Genomic DNA, 19,803 nt, shown 5'->3' with positions numbered 1-19,803 from the left:
ACGTCCAACCACTACAGTCGAGTGTCGCTCGAGTACACTTTGGCCACTTATTTCACATATTTCATTGCTTCATTGTGTATTGCCCTTTCCCTTCTTAGAGAACCACCTCTTGGTATCCACTCTGTTACTCTAATTTTCCACCCGTTGTCTCTTTGTCTCGCTGCCTAAGCCATCAAATCCGTTTCTTTTTTAAGCGATCTATATCATTTACTGTAGTTGGTTCTCTGGTCAAGAAAGCTTGTTTTCTGCCAAAAGTGTTACTGGTATGAATATCTCTTTTATGACCCTTTGAGGCGATGTAAGTTTTCTTTCCAGTGGTGAAATAAGGCGCCATATTTTACACCATCTTTTACTATAGTTACACCAATTTGTAACTTAACATGTCACAGGTTTTCTTATCGCCGCATCATTCAATCTGCACTTCCACCGCTGCTGCCTTTCTCTCCTTGCCGTAACAGGTAGAAACTTCCTCTCGGTAGCCAAGCTGCATAAATTTGCAGCCCTCTTGTAAGTTAGGACCGTGAGTGTAACACTCGTTATGTGCGTACTCTTATTGGATGTTGGTCACAGTAGAAGCTGGTTAATTCGGACTCGAAGGGGACCATAATACTGTTCGAACTTAGCGCAGTTCGAATTTGCGCGGTGGAACGAGAATGAATAGAAATCGCACCACAATGCGTTGGCAGAACGCGAGGAAGCCACAGTTTGGAACCGTTATGGCGAATTAAGCAGTACTGCACGTTTGTGTCAGGTGATTTCGTAAGTAATAATGACATGCGCCGGAGCAGTGACGCTGGTGGCGTGGCGCCTTCTGTAGAAGCGAAATAGCTTTTGCAGGAGCATAGCACGCGCGATACACTGTTGTTTTTAGATGCGACTGCATCTCATTCACTAGCCTTGTCCGTGCAGCGTCGTTGGCGTCGTTGTCGTCCGCCCCTCCCCCTGCACTATAAAAAAATAACAGTTAGCGGCGCCCGGTTTCGATCACACGACCCTGTGGGCGGAACGCGAGGTACATGGTGCTCTTCTCACTGCACCACAAAACCGAGACAGAATCAAATGCTATGAATGCGCCTGATATCCTTGACTCATTCAAACTACATCAAGATGCTACTGATACAACGCATGATGGGGCAATGATTAACAGTTGCAATAAAAAAAAGAAGCTCCCACTTAAAGCAACCATGATGGAGTAAAGGTCGTTGCGACAGCGAAGACCCAAGCATACCACCTAGAGACGTTGACCAAGATTTGCCAATAAAACATAATAATAATAATAAAACATAATAATCATACCCCTTCCCGACATGTTTCACGCGATTTCAGAAGCAATCCAACGGAAACCCCAAGTGAACCCCACGATGCGTCGCATCTACACTGGGTTTCACTCGCGGGGAGGTGGGCGCAATTTTTTCTGTCTCGTTTTTTTGCAACTCTAGTAAATTTCTTTTGGTTTGGACTTGCAACACATTGTATTCACTCTGGGCCGACTGCTTTTGCGCGGAGCGATGGAAACAAGGGTATTATAGTTCAAATGAACCGTTCTGGATGGATACCGATGCATTCGAATAATCGGGCCTTTCCCCCCCGGGAAAATACAGCGCTGAGCCGCGACAAGGGCATGAGTTCGAATTAACCGGAAGTTCTAATTAACCCAGTCAGAATTAACGAGCTTCTACTGTATATATATCCAGCAATGTGATCAAATTTGAAGTTATTTGTCCATGATACGTGCTGACAAGATTTCATATCCTGATACCTAATTGTTCACAAGCCGTGTGTACCACGGTGTGTTGGGCTTTGTTATTATAACTCCTCGTCACGCGTTCTGGCATACGCTTATTGTGTATATCCGGCTGGTAAATTCCAACTGTTTTAGGGGCAGATGTTGTTATCTCACTGTAGCGTAATACCTGATTATCCCGGTGATGTAACGCTTTTTATACTTGCATTGTGGTGTTAACGGATTAGTTCGAGGCCGCCTATGCAGTTAAGAAGACCTTCTGCATAACAGAAAAGTCAAGTGAAAATGCACCCCGTGTCGATAATATGAAATTGGAGGCCCTGTCCAGTTCGCCCTTGGTTAGAAGATGGTGCAGTCCGATTTTGTCAAGGTGGAGGAGATCTTCTGGCTTACGGCGATTTCTACTCTTAGTCTACCCTGGCTTATGTGGATCTCTACTGATGCCGACCCGCCTATTTCGTAAACGGGTCGGCATCACGGTTGTAGCCCGACTGCCATTCGAACAGGGGGGGGTCAACAAAGGCTTTGAAAAGCTGAAAAATTGGACTGGACTGTGTAGTGATGATGTAATTGCGCGTATTAGCACAGTCCCTGGTAATTCTGGTCGGTTTTAAAACCATTCACCACGGAGAAAATATTGCGCGTAAAAGCATATGCCCGATGAGTACCAATGTCGTCATCAGCATCATTAACAGCGGGTGATCAGAAGACCGCCATACATTAAAAGAGATGACCCGCGCAAGATAAAATCACGCAGTCAAAGCTGCACACAAATGCCTTTGGTGGCAAAACAAAAACTGGCTGGGTGTAAATATACTGAACGTGAACTATTTCTTTAATAGTTGAAATACGCTTGACAGGCTCGCAATATATGTCAGAGGGAACGTATAGAGAAATGGTATTATCGGGTTTCTTTACGCAATAAGTTGACATTGTATATAATTGCATACTTTGCTGCACGATCAAAAACAGTAAGCAGATTACTGCAACTTACAATTTGCTGCAACACATATGTATATGTTGACATCAAGACTGTCAATTCCCCGAGTACGTCTGTCTGCGCATGGTAGTTGCAGAACACTTGTGTGCAGAACACAAGGGACCGAATGTTGAAACAATAACATGCGTGTCAAGGTGGAACGTAAATAGCCTCCTACTTACGGCAGGGGTGATATCATTATACAATTTGCGCATTTTAGGGTCATGTGAGTTTTCATCTCCATATTTAATCATTCTTATATACAGAAGTAGAGGCTGCACTTGAAATTAGGTATTTCGTATTTAACCGGAACATTCTTCTTGGGCTGTTGTTGCTGCGTTTATCTCCGTAATAATCCAGGTCGTGATCGTGTGGTTCAACGAGTTTCTGCAGTGGCCTCGTTTGCGTCAAACAGCTACAAGCAGGCTTTTATTTCAAGGCAGAAAAGCAGATTTGTAAATAATGCCTTCCGGAGGCCTCGGAAGGTCTTTTAACCCGTAGTTCTCGTTTATTTTGTTTTGCTTCCCTTACAGGAAACACGAGCGAAGGCGACTCATTCACCGTTCACCCGGACAAGGCCTTTCACCCCATCCTATACAGCGGCTGGAACTACTACTGGGACCCAGTTAACGCAAAGGCGGTGCTGGAGACAGTGCGCACTAGCTACATCATTCACTTGTGGGCCAACATGCACCGACACAAGACTGGGCCCCCGGAGGCCGGCTCAGCTTATGCCCACGAAGCTCGCGAGCACTGCCCGCGCGTGTATGCACTCAGTCAGAAAAGGCGTTCTGGAAAACTCTGAAACCGCAGCTCGGTAAGGGTTCTGCGGTGATGCGAATACTTGGTGCTGCAGATAATAAAGTGCTACCTCGTATGTACCGCATAACTGTGGCAGCGATCACGTGTACAGGACACACGGGTGTGCAATTTGTGCGACCTATGTTTGGATAGTTTGTTATTCTACATTAACAGCAGAGTGGGTAAAGCCTTTCGTTCCACCAAGAGCCGTTACTGGAAGACGAAGCGTAGCTAGCATACGAGACCGTGCCCCTCATGAGCCCTTGACGTCGTACAGGGTTGCGGGTGCGCTGTAGCCACGTGAGAAGCTCGTAAAAAGAACCACCAAAAAAATTCCAACCGCACGTGAGCATGCGCCTCGTGAAGAGCGCTCGGTGTCGGCAACCCGACCATCAACAAACAAGCGTCGGCCGAGCATTTGTGGCATGGCATCGCGTGTGCTGTTCGCCTCACAAGTTTATGTGTGCTCGCACCTGATATGGGAGCTCGCGCTACAGGCACTGAGTTCACGAACTGGTTGCCTAGAGTTCTAGTACGTGCCAAGAAAGTCAACAGCGGGGCGTTACGTGAAACCCTGCGGACAAAATAATTTGTGCCTACGAGTTATGGAGAACATTAGCGGGAAGTTTTTGAATTCACAAATGGAGCAACAGCCGAGTCCCCGACATGGGTAGAGTGGCCGCCAGCTCTTCTACAGGCGTGGTGAACTGATAGAAGCTACATCGATTTCATATTTGTTTGACTGGTAGCAAACGCCGTGTGTGCTTTTCGAGTGCGGGCGTAAAGTCGTTGCATACAAAAAATATTTCCCATAAATTGTACAATAATGGGTGCCCCTCATTTGCCCAAATATTTTCTTTTGTCATTTTTTGCACGTTGCCTGGGCCGGGTGGCATGGCTACTCATGGCACAGCGGAGAAACAAAGCAGCAGTGTTGAAGGAGGACCGGGGGAGGGCACTGAGTAAGAGCGACAGAGTGCGTGGCTGGAAAAAGAATAGCGGCGCCAAATCAGGGTTCACCGCTGCCGCGCGTTCATTAACAGTTGCTTTTGGAAGAGCAGGCTCAGACCTGAGCGAACAAGGTGTTCCCGGTATTTCCAGATGCGGGGAAGAAACGTGTGATTCTTGTTGAAATGCTAGCAATCAGAACAAGCTACGCAGAAGGGTGCGTGAGGGCTGGTAAATTTATTGTGGGCGCGGTAGTAAAATTCGGTCGAATGTTCAAGACCTGATCAGAAGAACGCCTCTTTCGTTTTCGTCTTTCCGCAAGTGCCGCGTCCTTAGTATTTTCGTAATAGTTCTTCGATTGCTTCCTGTTGTGCCATTCCTTACTCTGTTTCTAATCTAACTAGCATACTGAATACGTATAATGGCATTTATGGCCGTCACCATTCCCAGGCTGCCATTCTGTTAGGCTTAGTATAAGCTGCGAGTATGCGACTATTCCGAGTATGCGAGTACGTGAGTGAGCCCTCATGAACAAAAGATGCGGCAATTTTATTCGTGTATGCGGCGTGAATATGATTTCATGGCACGAAGAAGCAACGAGTTGGCAGCAACTTTCAGAATAAATGGTTCAAACTCACTGGTATTGGATGCATCGCCTGCGTGGTTGTAACGCAAGTTTGATAGGGCACATCTGCAGTACCGTTAGTACGGCTTTTTACTTACTACTTTGTTCACTGACATTGAAGAATTTCCGCATTATGGCTCGAGTAAAAGCGGCACCACTGGGATTTTGCGGCGTGCAGAACCAACAAGTAGGCAGTAGTGGTTAATTTAAACGCAGACACTCGCAGAATACTGAGACAGCACTTTCATGGTTTTAACAATTTATTAAAGATTTGTTTCTCCTGTCAGAACGCGAATATGTGTTTGACCTAAAATACATATTACGGCTGTATAAGAACGAAATGCAGCAGTTGTATTCCCGTGAAGGACGCCGTGAGTACATAAACAGAAAGTCTGTAGCACTGTTCAGAATGACATCGTAGGACATATGGAAAGTAATCGATTGCCTACATTGTGGCAACAAAGTTTGGACGCTCTTAGCCAATTCTATAGAAACGCATTTATGTTGTTACTTAGAAGACAGCATACAGTGGGTCAAGACAAATGCCGTTATTGTGTTGCAGAAAACATGAGCGCGAAAGGTATTTTCTGAGAATGAAGAGTGACAAGTGCGCAGCAGTGTTGAAATAGATAAAATAAATCATCATCATCATCATCATCACCAGCCTATCTACGCCCACTGCAGGGCAAAGGCCTCTCCCATTATTCTCCAATTGCCCCGGTCCTGTGCCAACAGTGACGTATTTATTCCTGCAAACTTCTTGATCTCATCTGCCCATCTAATTCTCTGTCACCCCCTACTACACTTGCCTTCTCTCGGGATCCACTCTGTTACCCTTAATGACCAACGGTTATCTTGCCTGCGCATTACATGCCCTGCTCACGTCCATTTCTTCTTAATTTCTACCAGTATGTCTTTAACACGCGTTTCTTTCCTGACCCACTCCGCTCCCCTCTTGTCCCTTAATGTTACACCTATCATTTTACGATACATTGCCCGCTGAGTCTTCTCTATTTAAGTTGAACCCTCTTGTGAGCCTCCAAGTTTCTGCCCCGTAGGTGAGTACCGGCAAGATGCAGCTGTCATACACTTTCTTCTTCAGCGACAATGTTAGGCTGCTATTCATTATCTGAGAATGCCTGCCATATGCACCCCACCCCATTCTGATCCTCCTAATTATCTCTGCCTCATTGTCGGGATCCGTGGTCACAACTTGGCCTAGTAGATATATTATCTCACCACTTCTACTACCTCGCCCTCTATCCCACACTGCTGTGCTGTCCCGAGGTTATTGATCATTACTTCAGTTTTCTGCATGATAATTTGATGGCCCACGGTTCTACTCTGTTCGTCTAGTGCGGAAAGCATGCTTTGCAATTCGTCCAACAAGTTACTTAGCAAGGCGTACACGTACACGTTTATAAGGCGTACACGTTTTTCGCCCCGTTCAAGTTGGTTTTGAATTGACACTCACCAGTTAGGCTTTCTGCCTCCTTACATATTTATGTAGCCCATTAAATATTGATTGTATTTGTTTTTAACTCTTCGCTGTCCCCTTACGGGGTTTATTGTTCTCTTAATAAACTGTTAAGTCTATTGTTTTCACTTAACTCACCTTTGTCTACGTTCTCAGCTATGTCTATAGGTCCTACGGTTAGGTCTCGGGCTGGCTGCTTCCAAGCGCTGAGTGTATTTACATCCTCGCCTCCCACTTCCCGCCTAGTTAGCCTTCCTTAGCTCCGCGAGCCCCTATAAAAGCTACCATTGTCCCACCTAAGCGCCACCCTACCTTGTTGCCTAGCCTGAAGCTGAAGTCATTCCCGTCGCACTGAAGAGCTTGGCAATGTCGATTGCTGCCCACTACCCAGTTTATGTCTATCATATAAAGCCTATTCTCCCTCCCGCACCTGTTGATTTGGCTGTTAGCATCGGGTAGTGCCCGTTTTGTAAAATAGTAGGTACACTGGCAAAACCATGTCAGAAAGCCCCATTAAATTGCGTTTTATTTGTAATTCGACTTTCAATGGGATTTTGTTGTTGTTTGTATGGTGTTACGGTAATAGTTTCTGATAAAAAAAGAAAATAGTTTTAGAGTGCAGTAGTTCTGCTTTGAGATAAGAATCTAATGAATATGGGCTCAACTCCCGTCAGCTGTATTGTTTTTCATTTGGCATATTGTTGAAGCCTAACTGTAATTGCAATTGGTACATCGCGAAAAATAGGGCACACAGGTTGGACACGAAAAGAAATACGCGCAGATGCTTCCTGGTTATACCTAAAGAATATTTTATTCGTGCGCTAAAATTACTTATGACAGCATCGCACATTTAAATGGGATTTCGTGTACTTTCTCTACCCTTTTGGTAGGTTGCAGATAAAGTTTTTTGTAGAATTTTCTTGGTTTGTCGCGTTTATGTCGGTTTGCGTAAGTTTTTTGGAATTGCTATTTTTATAAATGGATTGTTTTGACGCTTTCAGGTTCAGTTTTTCGATGGTTTGTTCGGTTAGGTGGACGTCAAGCTCTATAGGGTGCTTTATTGTGTAATAAAACCACATCGCTAGGTCAATTACCTGTGGTCAATGGAAACGCATATACGCTTCTCGTTATGACTCAGTGAATTTGCCGAAAAGCAACCATACAAGAAATGCATTCTCTCAGTTAGGGTCGTAGAACGGCTAACCCCTCTCTATAGGAAGGCAGGTAAAAATATTCAAATGAAGGCTACTTGGTATTTTATGGTACCGCGAGCCACAACATTACGAAAGAGAGATAGGACAGAAGCGTAATAACAAAATGAGAAATTTGTTATGTCGAATTCAGAGCAATTAATAATCTTTGAAAAACGAGATTAGGATACTTCATCACTAAGAGACAAAAAGGACATAGCAGCGCTGGCCACTAACACTAACCGTCTTGACAGGCGCCCTCCAAGGAAAACAGAACCTCTGAAAGCTTGCTTACGAGTCTGTTTCCCGTCCTGTTTTTTGTGTTGCTTGAAGAGATTTCTTTTGTTATTTGCAATAAAATTTTAACGGTCTTTTCCCGCGAAATGCTGGTGCCCAGCCTCCTATTGCGTATTGTGTCTGGCAATGTGGGTCATGTTGAATCCCGTTTCTGAGTTCAATATCGCACCCTATTCCCCCAACAAGTCATTCAGGCAGGTGCCTGTCGGCCCTTTGTACACTCGCTGGCACTTCAAGGGACATTCGTACCACACGCTCGGTCGACGTGCTACAAACGAAGTGAGGCGCTCTTTTGTACATTCAGAAGGCCTCGGCTCACAGATGCTTACTTAGAACACATACTTTCTCTGTTGGGGGCGAATATACAACACTAGCACAGGAACGCTGTCCACTTTTTGTATTCGGTGCGAGATACCGTACACGCGCGGGCTTCTTTCGGCTAACTCGCATAGCATGGGTGTGGGGTAGACATCTTGAGAAAGCTTTCCGAACAGCGACACAAAAGGTGCTTGGATCCTACTCTGGCAAGACAACGCCAGAGCATTCCACAAATTTGCAAATGCAATTCCTCACATGCTACCAACTTTGAGTAGCCGGTGGCGAGCGGAACCCGTGGCCTTCTTGAAGATGGACAAGAAAGCACCGCCAACATGGCCCACTAAAAAGGTAAGCTCCAAGTCAAGGCCATAAGTAGATATTAGTTGGAAGCTTAGTTCAAACCCAAAAAAGGGTTTTATAACATCCCCAAGCTACACGTGTGCTGCACGTATGCGGCTTTGGATGAATTTTGACCACCTAGGGATCTTTACTACAACCCGAAATCACGCCACATGGGCGTTGGTGGTTCTTTCCCCCACAAGAAACAAGCCCGCCGCGTTCTTGCGCTCAGCAGCACAATGCCTCAGCCACTCAGGCACCACGCTGGGTGCTGTCTGCAGCGCCATACTAGTCTTTCTGTTAGGTATATTTCCCTGCAGGTTTCATTATGCAGAGTTTGTTCTCGATGTGTGCGTCTCGTGCTTCCCACCAACATTTCCACAGCTGCCTTCAGAGTTTTGCTTCGAAGAATGGTAGTGGACCCAGGGCAGCTCCACGGTATTTATTTATTTATTTATTCATTTATTTATTTATTTAGTTACTTATTTATAGATTTACTTTGTTATAATTTATATATTTATTTATTTATTTATTTATCTATTTATTGTACCCTCAAGGCCCGGGTAGGGCGTTACAGAGTGTAGTGGGTGTGACGACTGCATATAAGTTACAGGAGAAAGAAATGCAACAGCAGAATGAATGATTACACGACTGAAAAGGCAATGCGCGCGCAGAAGAATACAGATCACCATGACGGCAAAACAAACCACCACAACCAAAAAGGTAGAACACTGGTTGCAAAGGCATAAAAAAACACGCACGTGCGCAGAAATGTACAATTCAAAACGATAATAGTAGACTAACAATAAAAATACACGCGCGCGTAATACAATGAATAGCGTATTCAGGCATATAGACATATTATAGCGGCAAAACGCTAATAAAAAAACACACTTAACAGCGAGAACAACAATAAACTAAACAGGCAAAATGGCATTAACAATATACACAAAGGTGGTTGAAGCAGTTTACACAGAGAAGTGGGTGGATAAGGCTTATTTAAACAATTTATTATCAGGTATGGACACTAGTTGTTCGGGAAGGTGGTTCCAAGGTATTATTGTGCGAGGGAAAAAGGTGTGATGAAAGGTGTTGGTGTCGCATGCGATTAGCATGATCTTGTGGTGATGATGAAGGCGTCGGGAAATCTAGGAAGGACTAGACAGTAAGGAATCACGTAAAGTGGGATGATAGCATATAAGGAAACGTAAGCGCATCAGTTGGCGGCGTAGCGAGAAATCTGGTAGTAGTAATGTAAATTTTATATCGGAAACGCTTGCCATACAGTGATAATTACTTAAAATGAAACGCGCCGAGTGATTTTGTATCACTCCAACTGCGCTTGTTAGTAAATGAATACCGGGGTCCCAGATAGTGGCAGCTTACTCAAATTTTGGTCTAATTAATGTTTTGTAATGGAGTAGTTGTACGATGATGGTATATTGCGAAAGTTTCTTCTCAGGTAGCAAAGTATTCGGTTGGCCATAGCAGTTATATAGTTAGTGTGCTGTTCCCAAGATAGGTTGCTTGATATATAAACACCCAAATATTTATGTGAATTCACTGATTGCAGTAGGGTATTTTGAATAGAGTAATTAAAATTAGGAGAGCTGTTCCGGGATACCTGCATTACTTTGTATTTAATAATATTGAGGGTCATCTGCCAATCTTTGCACCTTCTGGTGATGGTATCAAGGTAATTCTGTGTAAATTACCGTCATTGGTGTTCGATATTTCACGGTATATAACACAATCATCTGCGTAAAGAATAATCCAAGAGCGAAACTTAGCGAGTAAGTTGTTTATATAAATTAGAAAATAATAATAAGCCGATCACAGAACCTTGCGGAACACCTGATAGTACTTTGTACATAAGCGAATAAGATTGGATAACTGCAACAAATTGCGATCGATTTGTTAAACCATTGCGCAGCCAAGTAAGGATGTTGGGATGTAGGTTACCATCACTTAATTTTAAAAACAAAAGTTTATGCGACACCCTGCGAAAGGCCTTAGACAAGTATAGGAATATACAACCAGCGGTTGAACCCCGGTTCAAAATGCGATGTACAGAGTGTGTGAAGGAATCCAGTAGCGTTTCACAACAATAATGTTTGCAGAAACCATGCTGACATGGATGAAAAAATTAATAAGAATCAAAATGAGCATGACATGATATGTTATGGTATGATGTTCAAGAGGATTTTGCAAGGGATGCTGGTTAGAGAAATGGGGCGATAGCTGCTACTGAGTTGCTTATAACCAGATTTGTGAATCTGCCCCAGCTTTGCTACTTTCCAGTCATCCGGTATTTCACCGGTACTAAGAGACTGCTAGAATATTTTCGACAAAATTACAGATGAGCACATTTTAGTATTTTTTAAGAACTTGGAGTTTATATGATACATACCTGAAGTTGGGGAAAGTTTCAAAGTCATTATTTTAGAAATACCACTAGGATCAAGCAAAATTTCAGGCATAGGTTGAAAGGATGCGTCTTTGAGTGGCGGGTGTGCAACTAGTAAAATGTTTGAAAAAGATCCAGAAAAATTGTCATCGAATGCGGAGGCAGTGTGCTTGCTGAACAGCAGCTCACCAGCACTCGATTTATTAAATATCGTGTCGGCTTCAGGGCCTGTTACCACTTTCCTAAATTGCCGTGGTTTATTGTAGAGCAGAGAAGGAAGCCTCACGTTATTAAAATTGCCTTTTGATTTATGCAATGCCTGAATATCACAAGCATTAACTAAGCGATATGCTTTGCCAATGTTGCGGCTTGTTAGTACGTTTGGCACTGCTTGATAAACGCTTTTTTTATTAGCGAGTCGCTGGAGGAATTTGTTGTACCATGGTGATCGTTTTGCTGCGGTAGATCTTAGCGGGATGTGCCGATTTGTAAATATGTAAATTGTTTCTTGAATAAGTTTCAGTTTTCTTGGATTGATCGCATTTTAAAAATTTCTAGAATGTTTTCGACAAACCATGACTGGGCCAAAATAAATGTAGCCCTTCAATAGTCTCGGATATATCTAGCTTTCTTTTTAGGACGCAACGTAGGCGAGATTAAATCAAATTGAAATATTTGGTGGTCAAAAAAAACCAGGTAGCATGGACAGCGATATAATCGTGTTGGGGCAAGTAGCTAGGACAAGATCTACTGTATTTGCTCTGTTGGTCACTATTCTGGTCTGCTGCTTTACCACCTGGCTAAGATTAAACACGCTACAAAGTTCAACAAATGATTTCGGTTCAGCTCCTACTGCGACTGCGCAAGTCCCGTCCGCTGCCCATGTGATGTTAGCGAAGTTAAAGTCACCCAGAAGCATTAGAAGTAGGTGAACTACCTACCTACCTATCACCTACCTACCTACCCGCCACCCACCTACCTACATGCCTACATGTCTACCTGTCTACCTGCCTACCTACCTACCCACCTCACCTACCTATGCTCCTACCCACCTACCTACCCACCAACCTACCAACCTACCCACCTACCTCCATAATACCCCCTTACCTACCCACCTACCCAAATACGCACCTATACACCCGCAGAGTCGCCAACCTACATACCTACCCACCTACCCACTTGCCCTTCAGTCTACACCTCTACCTGCCGACCTGCCTACATACGTAATGCCTACCTACCTAGGCATTACACCCCCTACCCACCTACCCCTTCACCCACTTACCCACCTACCTACCTACCCACCCACCCACCCACTCACCTACCCACCCATTCACCCACTCCCTACCCACCTACAACCTACATACCTACCTATTACCTGCCTACCTACCTTCCTCCCCACCTACCTACCTACGTACCTACCCACCTCCCAAACTACCCACATACACACCTAGCCACCTACACACCTACCCACCTTCATACCTACGTACCAACCAACCCACATACCCACCCACCTACACACCTACGCACATACCTACCTACCTACCTACCAACATACTTGCCTCCCTACATACCTACCTACCTACCTACCAACCTACCTACCTACCTACCCACTCACCTACCAACCCACCCAACTACCTACCACCTACCAACCTAGCCACCTACCCACACACCTACCCACCTACCCACGTACCGACCTACCTGCCTACTTTTCTACCTACCTACCTACCTACCTACCTACCCATCCACCCACACACTCACCCACTTAACCACACACCTACCTAGCTACTTAACTACCTACCTACCCACCTATGCGCCTATCTGCCTGTCTGCCTGCCTACCTACCTACCTACCTACCTGCCCACCTAATGACCTACCCAAAACACCACGTACCCACCTGCATACCTGGCTACCTACCTACCTGCCTACCTACCTATTTCCTACCACCCAGGCAGCACAGGACTGTTCGGCTTAAAACAGGCCGGTGTACTTTGGCCGGTGATTTTATGTCCGGCCGTTTTCCGGCAGCCATGTTCGGCCCATGTCCAAATGTGGGCCTTTTGGCCGTATACGGCCGTACTCCCATGGCTGTCCAACGGCCAGTGTCCGTCGGCCAGTCGACCGGCTTACGGTCATACGGCCAGATTCCAGCCGTTGGGCTCCGGCCATTCCAAAGCCACCCGCGTACGGCCGAAGTACGGCCGCCGGAGGACAGCCGAGATGCGGTCGTCGGACTACAGCTGGGCTACAGCTACCGGAAATACGGCCGTGCTACGGGCATTGGATTTCAGCCACAGTACGTTAACTGTACTGAGGCCGGTCACTGCATGTCGCGCAAGCAGATGACTCATTCGCGCAGTGCAGAAGCAGCACAAACCCAGCATTTTGGGTACAATGCAGCCACATCAAAGTGAGCTCGCACGCAACCACCAGCCGTCAAGCTTTCAGCGCAGCCTTGCTTAATTACCAGCCTCAGGTGACAGCAAAATTCATTTAATAAACAGTGCTCACAAATTGTCGTTCCTTTAATTGCTGTGCCTCTTTTACGGCCGAACACAGAAAATATTCAGGTCTTTGTAGAGCTTGAATAGATGTATTGTCCAGGTCCTGATATCCTCGGTGGGGCGGCTTACCTGTAATAAACGGGGAAAGAGGAGGGGGGGAGCAGAGGGCGCTTACTTTAGTGGGTTGAATTTCAGAGAGATAAATTACGCCGCTTTTAGCCAATTTTTTTAGGGCAATGTTCCGGAACACTTTCATGCTATGACTACATAAACTATTTTTATAACAGTTGCTTGACCAATTTTGATGTATATAAAACCGGCGTGAATGCCTTTACGAAGCGTTTTGGTTCTCAACAAAACACTCAGGAGCATTTAATATAACTCCTTCACAAAAAAGTATGTCCAGTTTTTGCCCATTTTTCTTGCAAAGACATTTTCTACTCGATCAACTTTTCTGATGACCTTGTGCAGGGCTTATCCTAAGAAGGAGCGAACAGGTACTTTCATTTTCAATCTATTTTAATGTTGTTTTCATGAGTATACGTCCACACCACTTAATAGTCCGAAAGAATTCAATTTTCTTCTAACATCATACTACGTTCAAAAAATTCTAGACGCGTTGTGAATGACGCCCTGCTTAAGGTGGCTGCAGTTGTATCCCTCTATGTTCACGCAAACAAAGGCGTTACATTAGGGTTACATAATTTGTTTCACACCAATAACATAGGAATGGTAGCATGCATACAGGAAACCTTGCATACTGCAACGAATAGGGCAATAAATATTTTATTGGTAAAGGTTGAATGCGTAGGGTTCTCAACCCGTCGGAGGCAAACTTGCGCCTCTGGAAGTTTATTTATTTATTTGATGCCTGCTTGCCTTTGCATGCATTACAGAAGGGAGATACAAAACACTAAGCATTAAATATGAGACAAAATAACAAAATAATTCTACAAAGCGCGCTGAAAATCGTCAATATAAACAGTTAATGCAATCATACGTGGAAGATAATTACACTGCAGTTTTTATGTAAAATAAAATGAATCGCGCAAGGCGTCACCTTTAAAGGAAAGTTAATAATTTGCTTTAAGCTAGCGGTCCCACTTTGCGATATGTAGAATGGCGCTTGGACATACTTCTCCCCTTCTACTCCAGTTTTCGAATTATAGATATTACGAAAAAAGTTCAACCTGTGGTTTCGTCTGTGATCTTTCACGTCCTGCCATTTCAGTTTACTTTTACTTTCTCTCATGCTAAGTTGAGCGTGCCAATTACCTAATACGAATCGCACTCACATATTCTGTATGTTTTCGAGCGTATAAACCAGCTCTTTGGTGTAGGGATCCACAAAAACACATGCGTACTCCAAGATTCAGCGCACATGAGTGAAATACGGTTGTTCTTTTCAGTTAGATGGAGGTTCGCTGAAATTTCGTCTCAGAAAGCCAAAAACATATGCAGCCGTAACTTTTATGGTGTGAACCTGCCTATTTAACCTCCAACCACTCCCTAAATAAACTCCTAGGTATTTATATTCCTCGGCCCTTGCCACAGCAGCATAATTTACGATATACGTATTCTATTGGCATGAAGGTTTTCTCGTAAAGGTGCCGTTAACACACTGTTTAACATCTAAAAACTTTTCTGAATCAGCACACCAGGATGTTATTAAATTCGAATAAAGCTGCAGGTATACGGAATCACGTCCATTGGCGATAGTCCGGTAAACTACACAGTACTTTTGAACAAAGCTATAGGGCCAATAGTAATAACAATGCAAAAACCGATTCATTCAGTTGATAGGATGAAATGTACTACGCAGAAGGTGATATGGAACACCAGAATACGCTTTTTTTCAGTCCAAGAATATAGAGTCAACCACTTTAAGCTTATCTATTGCAAGAGCCAAATCGTGCGTGAACTCAACAATCTGCGTTGAGCAAGAAAATCCTGACAAAATCCGTGTTTGCTAGGATGCTGGCGATTATGTTTAACCAAATGAGTCATATCCCAAGAGTAGCTAAGCTCACCTTCAAACATCGGAACTAAATTAACAGCTATTCTTCGTCAGTGACAAGGCTCTGTTGTTATCGTAAATTTAAAATAATTTTTTTTCTAAATAGGCAGTCTTAAAATTCCATGAAGTAACATAGTGCAGGGCATGACGTTGATCCAACCAATGCACTAGCGAGTCTCTTCTACGTTTATCACCAACAACATGGTGCAACATTGCTTGTCGCAGTTTAATTGTAAGCAGAATAACTTGCGCTTTTGTTCGCACTTGCCTTTCTTTGGTGGGGAGTCCTTGACATGGTGGCGGTTTAGCTCCTGCGTGGTGGCCGCTTGCTCGACGCCCTTGAAGGCCAGTTATTTTGGTGAACCATCTCCATCTCGGACCGGACATCTCTGCCGGGTCGATGTCTCCAATGCTCTCCATTTCTTGAGGGGCGAATAGCCTCGAGCTGATGCATTGACGAAGCCGGCGGCAGAGGCGTGGTAGCAGCGATGACTGGCGAGGCTTAGCTCACCCGTCGGTGTGGCACAGTCTTCTTGTGGCAATAAATGACATTTCGATGGCCTTAAAGGTTCCCTGCTAATGTCCAGTGAGTCCTTGCACCTTGCCCGTTCACCGAGAACACTCATTACTGTTTGACAAACGAAGTTCGTTCATTTAAAACGTAGAAACACGGAGCGGATGAAAAATGCGTCCCCGTCGTTCGGCTGTCTAAACGGATGCCCTAAGGCCGTACTTCGGCCGTTCTCTTTCTCAACATCGGCAGCCGTAACAGAACTGAATATCTGGCCGCCGGTTAGCTGCCGTTGTGCGTCCGGACACGGGCGAACGGAAAAATACCGAAGCGCTGGTTGCCGAATGTTGGCCGTTCAACGCATGATCAGTGGCTGCCAGAACGTGGATGCTGGCCGGACATGCCAGAAAGCGGCCATAGACGGGCCGGTCTTGGGGCACACTTTCTGTGCCGCCTGGGAAGGCGCGTTCGTAGCCTCCCATTCTGTGTCGGCTTTGTGGCGCAGTGGGTAGAGCACCATGTACATTGCGTTCCGCCCGCAGGGTCGAGGGATCGAAACCAGGCGCTGGATGGTATTTTTTTTATATTGTGTAGGGGGAGGGGTGTGGACTACGGCTACGGACGCCTACGGACGTGAACGCGGGTGACATCGTGAGTTACTATAATGCTCTGCATTTAAAATCTCGGGCAATCTCCACTAACGTGAAACATGGGGAAGGGCGAAGGATGCACTGTATTAGTGTATTCTTGGCTCCTTGTGGCTTTTTTCAATGAAGATGAAACTGTTGGGGGTAGAGGTATACAGCTTTGCTGTGAACGTCTCATATTTTAAGCCGGAAGCTCAATAGCACGAGGCGTAAACGAGTGTTCCGGTGTTTTGTTAGCACGTGTTACATCCGATTGCGAGGCGTGAATGAGTTTCCCGTTGTTTCAGTACCGTGACTAACGCAGACAGCGATTACAACGACGACGACAGGAGACGCCGACAGCTCCTGCCCCCAAGGGTCCTCCCCCCTAAAATATTTTAAGTAGCTACGCTTTCTTTCGAATATTGTCCAATGAACTGTCGACCACCTCGGCGATCTTCTAAATCCACAGGGAACAAGAGCAATCGCTCAAAACAGTACCTTTTTTCGCGTTCACTCCCCGAATTTTCGGAGAGGTTATACGGATTCAGTAGGTAACTCGGTGAGGAGCCTAGCAGTAAGGTGCTTCCAGTTTTAAGTGCGAATGCACTTCTTAAGCGAGCCTGAATCGTCCGCCGCCGTCGTCCGCATAGCAACAGCTGCGGGTGCGCGCGCTCCTCGTCTTCCCTAGCAGCGGGGGGAGATGGGCGCGCGCTACTCTCCTCCTCCTCTCTCCGCTCAGTGACTGCAGGTGTTGGGCGCCTCCTCTCTACTTCGGGCGGGAGAGCTCTCGCTCGCGTAGCGGGCGCTCCGCATTCCGACGCGTGAGGGCGCTCGTGTAGCCCTCGCCGCAACGGCAGGCGCTACTCTCCTCCTCCTCTTGCCGCTCAGTGACTGCGGGTGTTGGGCGCCTCCTCTCCGCTTCGGGCGGGAGAGCTCTCGCTCGCGTAGCGGGCGCTCCCCATTCCGACACGTGAGGGCGCTCGTGTAGCGTCCGCATGGCGCGGGAGGGTATTAGTCGAGCGCGCGCCGTCGTCGAGAGCGGTCACTGGTCCTGCATCTCGATAACGATGATGGTGGACCGGGCAATGGTACCAGCAATAACGAGTGAAATATCTTTCTTTGTAGTTGTGTGCGTGTGTGTAATCTCTCGACTACTCATTAAGATCACGATATCCACCGTAATCGCGCAATCAACAATCGTGCATTCGCACTTACACACTCTCCCCCTCCGGGAAGTGCGAGGGTATTTTTTGGTAAACTTCTTGGTGTATGAATTCTGGGAGGAGTAAGCTTAAAGGCCAACAGCAACGAAAATTTCCCTACCCTAAATTCTGCTTCAATGTGTGGTATGAAGCTCTAAAGTCCCCTGTGACCCATTTTTAAACTCCACAAACGCTCAGTTTTTTTATTAAAACCGTTCTAAAACACGCCACTTCAGCCGACTCAGCACCTAGCGGAGTGTTGCTGCAACTTGCCGCCACTGCGGCGGACTTCCGGATGTGACGTGGCAGTCAGGACTCCCGTGCGGCCGTCGCCTCTCCTCAGTAGCCCTTTTACGTGCGGCCTCACGCGAGTGAGCGTGTAATTCGTGCCTCTTGCAAGAATAATTGCTTTCACGCGTTTCCGTAATGCGAGAAGCTGAAGAAACTCTGGGTTGCTGATACATAAAGAGCAAATTTGAAAAGTGCCGGGGCCGGTGTGGAGCGTACGGCAGTAGCACAACGGCGGATTTCGTGGTCGCGACGGCGGCAGGAGGCTCTCGGTCGACTCGATGAGCACGCGAAATGCGTGTAAGGCCTACGTGAGGCGGTACGCTGTTGGCGTGGCCGCTCGGTGCGTCGCCGCAAGAACGACTACGGCGGCTCTGCGACGCACTGCAAGCTCGCGGCCGCGGGTCTCACGAGTGCGCAGCACATACAACGGCCGACGTGAGCAGACACGCTGTTGTCGCGGCCGCTCCGTGTGTCGGCGCGCGAACGACTGCGGCGGCGGCTGTGCGGCGCGCTTCAAGCTCGCGGCCGGGCGTCTCTACGAGCGTTCTGAGAACGGCCGGCGCGAGACAATACGATTTTGTCGCGGCCGGTCGCGGGGCGTGATCGAGTACGCAGCTAGCTGTGCGGCCCACTGCACGATCGGCCGGTGGACTTTTCGAGAGCGCGAGTACGCCGACGCCATCGAAGAGCTCTGCGCCGACGCGAAGTTATACGCTGTTGTCACTGTTATTGCTGTTATCGCGCTTGTCGGGGCGCGGACGAGTACAGCACGCGGCGCACTACACGGAATCGATTTAGATCAAACAACTTCGTCAAAAAACAGATAAACACTAGCCGCTTTTGGCACCATTTCTCCCGCCAGTTAAAAAAAAACAGAAAACGAGGCCACATTTCACAGCACTGAGCAAGGGGGACGGTCACAGCTTCACGAGTGAAGACACTGCAGTACTTTCGTCGCTGCGTGGTATCATTATCTAATGATTCGGCGCGGGCATCCTGCTAACAGGAACAAAACTGCCCGTGTAAACAAAAATAATGAAATTCTGGATTTGAACTTTCACAACATGCGCTGAAACCGAATTCTTACACTCTAGCCGTCATTTTTCGACACTTTCCTCCCACGATAGCTTTCTTTTTTCTTTTCTCTCACAAACACAGGATGGTTCGTTCGCCAGATGGCATATTAGCTGTGCCGGCGCCCATCTACCGCTCAAGACTGCCTTTTGTGCACCCAGCTATGCCACGACGTCTCGCGATGCCTGTGTTTTCGTTTTACCGGACGTCGTCTCAGCAGCTCACAACGAAGTAATAATGGTTGAACGAACTTCCCAACCAATTTTTCTGCATGTTTTAAATGTATGAAGCAACATTCGAATAGAAAGATATCGAATGCGCGCCGTCTTCTCGCAGGCAGCTGTGAGAAAATCCGCCGGCTGCGCCCACTCGATTCCTGAGTGTAACGTCACTTTAGGCCGTCCGTAAAGGCCGCCCGTTTTTTCCAGTTTCGGTTTAAAAAGATAGTTTTTG

The sequence above is a fragment of the Haemaphysalis longicornis genome, unplaced genomic scaffold, assembly GCF_048455015.1.
Source record: "Haemaphysalis longicornis isolate Haplotype H1 unplaced genomic scaffold, Haemaphysalis longicornis Haplotype H1 scaffold_12, whole genome shotgun sequence".
Taxonomy (NCBI): domain Eukaryota; kingdom Metazoa; phylum Arthropoda; class Arachnida; order Ixodida; family Ixodidae; genus Haemaphysalis; species Haemaphysalis longicornis.
The sequence above is the reverse complement of the archived record's forward strand: the minus strand, read 5'-3'. Positions refer to the sequence as shown.